At 34.2% G+C, this 10,470-nt stretch overlaps 1 non-coding gene across 1 annotated transcript; it reads left to right on the top strand.

Annotated features, from left to right (window-relative positions):
- The first annotated feature begins 1,719 nt into the window (after window positions 1-1,719).
- TRNAE-UUC (transfer RNA glutamic acid (anticodon UUC)) lies at window positions 1,720-1,791 on the top strand. Its single transcript has one exon. It is a non-coding gene; the product is annotated as a tRNA-Glu (tRNA).
- The last annotated feature ends 8,679 nt before the right edge of the window (window positions 1,792-10,470 follow it).

The raw sequence follows: 10,470 nt of genomic DNA, 5'->3' as shown, positions 1-10,470 counted from the left end.
ATTGTTTTCTAACGCCGGGCATTCATGGCCAACTGACAGAATTTAGAAACCGTGTATTGAGTATTCTGTCGATAGAAAAATATGAAATTGCAAATATTTCAAAAACTACTAATTATCGAAATAGGTATTCTTTTACAAAGTTACCCTCATTTTTCATGCTCAATACGATTAAATCATAAAAATTGGGGGTTTCCGTTTGAAAAAATTCACTTCAGGCGGTTTATTAAATTTCATTTATATTCTTCTTTTTTAACTAGCCCGTATTAATAATTATTGAACTTCCATAAAAAGTCTATTAAATTTAGTCCTACTATACAAGGAACCCAACCAAGTTATTGTAGAGTCTGCAAACATTATTTTTGACATAAAAACTGAAATATGTCAAAAACAGAACATTATGCACTAAAAGTATTTAGATTCTGATGTGGAATCAAAAAATGTAATAATATATTGGGTGTTCCGTTTAAGATAAAGAGGTTGACACTTACTTCCGGTATAACGGAAGTGTCGCCATCTTGAGAATATTTTAGTGAAGTTGCCCCTATTAACTTTAGTATCTATATTTTGAAATTTTCAGTTTCAAAGGTATATACAGGCCGTTTCTTTTGTCATGCGGTAACATTGCTATATTCTAAACTGTAACAGATACCAAGACGATTAAATGGGAAAGAATGTAACTGTCATCGGGAACAATACAATGTCCAAAAAAGATTTACGAGGAATCTTGCCCTTCTTGAGTTATACGGGGAAAACCAAAAATGCTGTTTCCAATACGGAAAATCAAAGCTATATGGCAATCTACATTAAATGCTCGAATTGACGACTTCTTTGTTGAATGCACATAAGTTGTTGGTCCATACAATTTCTGTGGCAATTCTCTAATATAATAGGTGTAATACTAATACATGCATCTCTTATTTTTTGTGTGAGATGGTCGATATCTGTACTTGGTGTTGAAAAAACGTTATCCTTTATGTATCACCAGACAAAAAAATCTAAAGGAGTAACATCTGGGGATCGAGCTGGCCAGTTAATTGGTTCATTGTTTCCAATCCATTTTCTTGGGAATGTCAGCTTCTAACCACTTCGCAAATCGTACTCTCCTTCCGTAATCCCTTTCATTGAGGTGATGAACTTTGCGTATCGTATAGCATTTATTTGATCTTTTTCGGGCGAGAGTCCCCGTAAATTTTCTTCGACCATTGTATTGTTCACGATGACAGTTACCTTTTTTTCCCATTCGATTGTCTTCGTATCTGTTACGGTTTAGAATATAGCAATGTTACTACATAATAAATGAAACGGTCTGTTTTCCTTTTTTTTTCTCGTGAAAACCGAGGAGCAGTATTGCAAAACAGGCACCTCCCTTGCCTAGGCAGATACCAATCCCAGATAAGGCAAATCAATTGATGAGATGCACATCATTTGTATTCAACCATTAATGTATTTGTGGAATTGGTGTTTTAATTGAATTGAATTGAATTAGGTATATTAATGAAATTGAAATTGAAAAACATAAAGTCTTTTTTCTTGACTTTTATTCGAATTGCTTTACAAATCTCCATTTTAGATATATGAGTACTCCAAAACAAATTTGGATTATTTCTTTGAAATTATATAATTTCAAAATACCCCAATTCAAAAATTTTTAATAGCAAGTTACGAGAGTGAAAATATAAAACCGAATCTCATAAGAGTATTAAATAACGTCAATCACCATCCGATATGGTCTAGTGGCTAGGATACCTGGCTTTCACCCAGGAGGCTCGGGTTCGATTCCCGGTATCGGAATTTTTTATTTAGATTTGTAGGTATACTGCGAACACAATTATTTAAGACACAAAATATCATTTTTATGGAAATTCTTTCTATATGATTATGTCTAATTAGTTGCGAAAACTGCGTTGAAAGAGATGTTATTAGTGTTTTGATGTCTGGAAATTATGTTGGAAATTGTGTCAATATGTTTGATTTGTTGTCACTGGAAGGCGATTATGGTTACTAACAATCGAAACATATCAAAGTGTCTTGGTTTGAAATGTTTTTTTTTTATTTCCACCATTATTTCACTTAATTTCATTTTTATCTTCTATACATTACTAGTTGTTGCCCGCGGCTTCGCCCGCGTAGAATTTGGTAGTTGTAGTACTAATTAGTACTATATTGCTGTATCTCTGCTGTTCCAATGTTTTGACAGAATCAGAATCAACGAACTTAGGCGTGCGCAGCGTTATAGTTTAATGTAGAAGTTTAACACTTACTCCAACCAACCAACAAACATCCATTTTTATATATTAGATTGATATTTCTCTTCACTATTCTATATAAATGACTTATTGGAAAAAAAACAAGAATCCAATATATTGTCGACGACAGCACACTTGTCTCGTCATTTCATTTGAATTCCAGGACATCGGCTGCAGATGCAAATCTTCACCGGCAGCAGGAGGTTGCATATCTTAATGAGGATCTTGAAGTGATTTCGAATTGGGGTGCAAGTAATCAGGTTCAATTCAATGCCACGAAAACCCAGGCATCGGTTTTCTCCAAAAAGATAAATGTCAGCACAGACAATTCTGCTTTCTGCTTCGATAAGTTTGTTGGGGGTTAACATGGACACCAATATGTCAAGGCACAATCATGCCGCTGGAATTGCAAAGGCTGCTTCTCAAAAGCTTGGAACACTGTTCCGAATCAGAAAACTGTACCTACTCTCCTCAGCAACTTTTGATGCTTTATAAAGCTCAGAGCACACCTTCTTTGGAGTATTGTTCACATGTATGGAGCTTCGCCTCTAAGCCTACCCTGAAGTTGCTAGATTCCATCCAGAAAAGAGCCATGCCTGATTAAAGACACGAACATCACTTCGAAGAAAGGTTGGAGATTTGTCTCTTTCACGGAAAGTGTTCCAGTGACTTGAGACATTTGATTCCACCAAGATTGACCATATCAGAAATACGCGACGGACTGTGGCTGCTCATCATTTTGAGGTTCAACTCAGTACACCTCCAACGTCACTGCTTTACGATCTCTTTCATTTGGAGAACTGCGTTTATATGGAATAAACTTCCTGAGAACGTTTTTCCAAGTGAATTTAATCTCCAGCGATTCAAATTCAACATGAATCACTACGTTCGCACAGGCGCCGCTCTTAGAGTGCCTTGAGGATTTTCCTGTAGTGCTTATGTTTTGACCTTGAAAATAGTGTCCTTTTCTAAAGCCATTTTGGCAGTCATTTATGATAGATATTTTTTCTTAAAATAAAATCAGTCAGTTCTTGTGTTCTGTCCTAAAAAATCATTTATCAATTCATCTCCATTTGAGCTCACAATAATTTGTTTTCTCAACAAATTAGCATTCTTATACTTCAACATTCCATAGTCATGGCTTATTCTACGCATGGAATGTGTACAGCAAGTCGCCCAGAATTTCCTTAGATATATTTTAGAAGGTTTTCACGAGATCGAGAGTTTAATCATCAAAAAACCTGAAGTCTTCATAAAAATAGACGAGAATTGAGAAAGCTCAAGAGTCCTGGTCAAATATTTGAGAATATAGTTGACATTACACGGCAAACTGAAGACACATTAGGTGGACCTCCAATCTTGAAAACAGTTTCAAAAGAAAACCTTAATCTCTATATTGCTATAGTTTGTTTTTCATAAGGATCATTCAATTATTCAGCGCTTATTTGAACCGATCTAAAATGATAATAATAATAAAAATAATATTTCAACTAACTCATCCGAATGTTTGGGTCTAGGTATTTTTAATTTTTCGCCATTTTTTTCGTTTCTTCTCTTGGATTTTGAATCTGTTAACACTTTTTTGGACAATAAAGTTCGCACTTTCACTAAAAGAAGCATTGTTGACCAATTTCAAACAAAAATAGAAAAACATTTGTACGATTTCCTCAAAACATTTCTGGATTTTGAAGTTAAAAGATACTGCTCATACGAAGTCTCTTAAAAAAATAAAGTGATTTTTATTTTTTCTGTACTTTTTGTTTGATTCTAGAACAAGGATCAAACTACTTCAACAGATAAAACAACACAAAGATGGATTACATGTCACCAAACCAAAAAATTGATATATATATATATATATATATATATATATATATATATAAATCAAAAGGGGGAAATTCGTGGACAGAACACTCAAAAAATAGGGGCAAACCGCGGACACGTGTTTCTGGCATTGGCCTCATCAGCGCGGTTCAGCCAATTGCAAAGATGAACAACAACTGGTTACCAAAAATGAAAAACATCACATATGCACGGTGTCACCAACAGGAGCTAACCGCACATTTGTGGTTTCAATTAGATCATACACACTCGTTAATATTTATATCTTGGACCCGGAAGTCACGCAGGTAGCTATAGCTGCCTACGTGGTGATGTTAGATGATGCCTGGGAATTCTAGGTCTTCTAATTGAAACCACAAATGTGCGGTTAGCTCCTGTTGGTGACACCGTGCATATGTGATGTTTTTCATTTTTGGTAACCAGTTGTTGTTCATCTTTGCAATTGGCCGCACCGCGCTGATGAGGCCAATAGCCAGAAACACGTGTCCGCGGTTTGCCCCTATTTTTTGAGTGTTCTGTCCACGAATTTCCCTCTTTTGATTTATATCATACACACTAGTTAATATTTATATCTCTGTATATATATATATATATATATATATATATATATATATATATATATATATATATATATATATGAAAGTTATTGAGTGTCTTGATATAGAAACAGAAGTATGGCTGCACCATACTGATGATGGGCCAAAAGCCCGAAACACGTGTCTATGGTTTGCCACTTTCATGAGTGCTATGTCCGATATTAACTTCTGTTTATATATATATATATATATATATATATATATATATATATATATATATATATATATATATATATCCACCGGTATACAGCTGTTTAGGCTATTGGGCATCGTCAGTACCGGGCAGGCGGTACTGACGATGCTTCAATGACTGGACTATTCAATAACTGAACTAACCATTATCGCTTCGAACAAGATTGGATTGCTCATTGATCATTTCTAATATATGCATAATTAGTAGAGAATGCAATGTGCGTTTATGGCATTCTTAGAATTTTCATAGCCTATTTTAATTATGTTTAAATCATTCTTCTTCCTGAGTTGATCTCTCGCTTTTTCTCCGAAATAAAAAATAAAAACATGGCAAAGCAAAACATCGGTTAATGACATTGAAGTTTATTACACTGGGGTTGATGACATCCCACGCCATTTCAATTTTCTTTGCAGTTCGGGTTTTTTATCAAACCAGAATGTAGCCACTTATTCAAACATGTCAACGCATTCTTTGGAGTTCATTCCAATCCGCTGAACCCGTGGAACAAAAAAAAATAGGAAATGAATAATCCCTCGAGTAAGTTGTATACCATTCTTTAGATGGAGATTTTCTTCACAATTTAAAAACGTAGGATGGTTTGTGTCTGAAAGTTACTTCTTTACATGATGTACACATCTTTGTGAAGAGTTTGTTTTAAAATTAAATGCTTTAATTTTTTTTTAAGAGATTCCTACATTTTATGTATCAAGATGGAAAAGTAGAGAGCCAAAACTTCTTTGTTCCGATGGTTTTTTTATATTTCTTAACATCTTTCTCTTGGGGAAATTATGACTTTTAAGATGTACTTTATTCGATAATCCAATAATCTCAACTTCCAAAAGGCAAACCCTGGATCAATAATGGAATCATCAATTGAGGTACACTTCTTCTTGATGTTTTCAATCTGTACAGGTTTCAATTTAATGAAGTCATTAATGAGCAATATAAAATTCTGTTGAGGAGTCATAGAAAAAAAAATCATCATTTGAAAAAAAGGTAAGTATTTCATGAACAAATTTCTAGTAGCTGATAAAAATAACGACATCCAAGGATGTGAGCAATTTTTTACCGAACTATTTGGAAACCGATGATGGAACTCGGGTTCATGGTGGCCCCGTTATTGTTCATGTTTTTAATGATTTTTTGTTGACCCTGTGAATCAGTGATACTAAGCCTGCTGGTGAAGATCATCATGTTATAAAAACTAAATATTTTTCCATCCTTAAAACGATACTGAACTTCTTGATATTATCAACACTATATCGTCTAAGAACTCTAGTGGCATTAATGAACTGCCTGGCAGATTATTGTTGAATGTTTCTTAACTAGTTATTGAACCACTCATATATACTTACTCAATTTATCATTCCCTGAGGGCTCATTTCCCTCGTGTCTCAAACACGTTATTGTGGTTCCTATTCACAAAAAAAAGGATATGCGCTCAATCTCCAACTACAGAGGATGTCTTCATTTTAAAGGAATTTCGAGAAATCCTATCTCAACAGACTTGTATCCTTCTGTGAAAAGTATAATCTATTCTCTAAAACCTTATGATGCACTGTTTGGAACCTTTGGTGTAGTAATTAATATTACTGGAGTTTTTTCCCAACAACAAATCGTTAATTGCAACACCTCGACACGTGTTTCGATCACCAAGTGATCATCTTCAAAGAGGAAGAAAAGGAAGAAAAAAGTTTTAATCTTCCTCTTTGAAGATGATCACTTGGTGATCGAAACACGTGTCGAGGTGTTAAAATTAACGATTTGGTGTTGGGAAAAAACTCCAGTAATATTTATTCTCTAAGAGCCAATACGGATTCCAATCTGGTTTATCAACCAGTTTATCTGGTCAATCAGGTGTTATCCAAATTTGAAAATGGCCCAAAATCGATCAGTATCCTTTTTGATTTATCACGTGACACCATCAGTCATCAACTCCTCGATAAACTTTATGACATTGGTTTCTTTTTATTTTTTCATGTATATTCCATGTTTCATCGCTTGATTTTTTCAACTCCTACTTTTATATGTTGTGTGTGACGATTTCTATGCTTGTAAAAAAGTCTCCGTAAAATAAAGTATTGATTGATGAAGACTATTTCCAACATTTTTGTGAGTAAAGGTGTGATTTGTTCTATTTGGTACTAAATTCTTATTTCTTGTTTGATACCCATGCAATAAAATGTATTTTTCGAACAGAAGAACTCTGAAACGTTTAATAGGAGGCTCTTGGAACTGAACAAAGTGAGAAAAAAGCCAGTGACGCGACTTGGAGTTCAGGTAGATTACGACCTTGTCGTCGAGTTATGTAACCTCAGTGTTAATTTGTTTTTGAAAATGGCTAGCAAGGAGAAGCCACAACGTCGAACAGAAGACAACTACAAACGCAGTTCAACCCTGACTACAGACAATTCTTGTTGAGAATATACTCATACATTTTTTTTAATAAAAACTCTCGACATGTCGGTTGAATTTTCCCAGAATAGTATGCCATATCGGAGTTTGGATACAACATATCCATGATAGGCATAACAGTACTTTGGAAGACTTTGTACAATCAGATCGACATGAGGTTCTCAGTCAAGTAGGCGATCCAATTGAAGGAACATAACATTCTCTGACGATTCGACTTCAACTCCGTTAATATCCACAGAAAAATGGTAAAATCTTCGTCTATTAAATTTTAATATTAGTGTCTCATTAACATTCATTGGCCGTTTATTTGCTGAAAATCAATTTTCTAGTTCTTGTATGTACTGTACAAGTTTTCCATGAGATTGTTTCTCAGTATTTTCACTGATAACTACAGAAGTGTCATCAGCGTGTAAGACCACATTTCCTTGTGTCACTTTTGGGATTTCATTTGTTTTAAAGTATTTACAGCAGGGGACCTAGAATTGACCCTTATGGATCATTAGTGAATTTGTTCCATGTTAGAGACTCGCACTGTATTTTCTGTTCGTCCACCTACCCAACAAAAATCTATTTCAATAAATAACGTTTATTTTCACTTGAAATTTTTATATCTGGTGTAATCCAATTTTTTTTGTCCATTTGAAATGTTTCTTGAAATATGTAATTCAACGAATATGTACCTTCAACACTATGTTGACAAGATTTTTTGTATGTCCAGTATATTTTGATTGATTTGATGGACTTTCTTCCTTTCAATCAATCAATCAATCAAAATATGCCATAATATCAAAGAATAATATCCTGTTGACAAAGCATGTCAACATATTATATATATATTATATATATATATATATATATATATATATATATTGTATATATTTATATATATATATATATATATATATATATATATATATATATATATATATATATATATATATATATATATATATATATATATATATATATATATATATATATATATTGTATATATATATATATATATATATATATATATATATATATATATATATATATTGTATATATATATATATATATATATATATATAGTAAAATGGATTAACGGAGTCTCTCAGTCGAAAAATCAAAAATTAAAACTCTGCTTTACTTTGCCGAGCTTTCGCTTCTAATGGGAAGCTTCTTCAGGGCCTATAATTAATTGAGTTGTAGATTTTTTTTTCGCTAAGATTCTCGACTTTATATACATACACATACATATATATATATATATACACATATACACACACCCATATATACACATATACACATACATATATACAATAATAATTTGCATAAATATATAAAAATAGTCACTACCATATAAAATTGAATTAAATAAAAACAATCAGTCACTTATTCGAAATTCAAAATATAACAAACAATAGAAGGTGTATAGTGTACAGAAAGTGTATAGTCTCTTCTACTTATTATTCTATTCTATCCACATAATATTCTTCCAAATTTTCTTGGAAAGTTTATCTTTTTCTTTAGGGTCTTCCAACAGAGACTTTCAAACTGTGATAATTGATAACGGCAATTTTGTTGCACCTACATCTGTGAAATTAGTTGTTATTTATTCAATATGTTTTGCCAAATCACCATAGACGAATATAGCATTTAACAACACGTGCAAATTACAAAATTGTTTTACCAAAACCGGTGTTTTGTTCGGGCAACGTACCGCGCGCTTCGCCCATTTTACGGTCGCCATAATCGTCCTACCGAGGAGACTATTCGCAATGTGGTAGATTAATTTGAGTCTACTAGTTCAGTAAACGATCGACCAACACCCGTGCGTCGACGAAACGCAAGATCTGCCGAAAACATCGCTGTTGTCTGTGAGAGTGTGCGGGAGAATCCGAGGCAGTCGATTTCGCGTCGCTCACAAGAACTCAGCCCTTCGTAAACCACAACTTTACGAATTTTACGTCGCGACTAGGGCATGCACCTATACAAAATTAAAGTGAAACAAGAACTGAAGGTAAACGACCATAGACAACGACGTGTGTTCGCTGAATGGGCTCTGGAGCAGTTGGCAACTGACCCTAATTTTCATCAAAAAAGCATCTTCAGGGATGGAACCCATTTCTGAATCAATGCGTACGTGATAAAATTGTCGAATTTGGAATGATACCAATCCACATGAGATCCAAGAGCGTCCCTTGCATCCCGAAGAAGTCACTGTTTGGTGTGGATTTTGAGCTGGCGGCGCCAGGGTCCATATTTCTTTGAGACCGACGTTAGCCAGGCCATCACTGTCAACAGCGAGCACTATAGGTCGATTGTTACCAACTTCTTTCGGTCTGAATTGGAAGATCTGGACACCAACGACATGTGGTTTCAACAGGACAGCGCTGCGGGCCACACAGCTCATGCCACATTGAATATACTGCACAAACGATTTGAGGGCTTAATCATCTGTGAACTGGCCACCGAGATCGTGCGATTTGAGCCCGTTAGACTTTTTCTTGTGGGGTTTTCTTAAGTCGCAGGTTTCTGCGGATAAGCCACAAAGCAGAGCGGTCCTCAAAGCCAACATAACCCATGCCACCGGTCAAATTCAACCTGATTTATGCGCCAGAGTCATGAAAAATGGGACGTTTCAAATGTCTCCAAGAGACATTTGAATGATGTTATATTCCACAGATAACGTAATCAACAGGTCTTGTTTTATTTAAATTCAAAAATAGGAAGTACTTAATGAAATACCCTATATATAATGGTGGAGAAGTAGACACGAAAGTTTTCTCCCAAATACTATGTATTGTTCAATTATGTTCAATTTTGTATAATCAGTCGAATGAAAGTTAAATTACTTTCGTTGGAGGACCAATTAACAAGTTATTTGCAATGAAAACATTCAAACGTCACATTTCTGCGTATAGAAAACAGTTCGCACTTTTATTCGTGTTTTCTATTTGCTAATTCATTAGTTGTTTGTGGGGCACCGCATTAATTTGCCCATAGATTGAAAAGCTGCCCATACCTAAATACATAATTTTACAATTTTTTACGAACTGAATATATTATAACAGTTGTTTACTCGTTATAGGTATCTTTGATATGATCAGACTTCTTTTAGAAATGAATGTAGAGTGAAATTTGAATAAATAATCAATTAACGTTCCCCTCGTTCCTCAGATGATACCAACACATT

The sequence above is a fragment of the Leptinotarsa decemlineata genome, unplaced genomic scaffold (assembly GCF_025532065.1).
Source record: "Leptinotarsa decemlineata unplaced genomic scaffold, Ldec_3_MD MMD2_tig00000882_RagTag_RagTag, whole genome shotgun sequence".
Lineage (NCBI taxonomy): Eukaryota > Metazoa > Arthropoda > Insecta > Coleoptera > Chrysomelidae > Leptinotarsa > Leptinotarsa decemlineata.
This window is presented reverse-complemented; position numbering and strand designations above follow the sequence as displayed.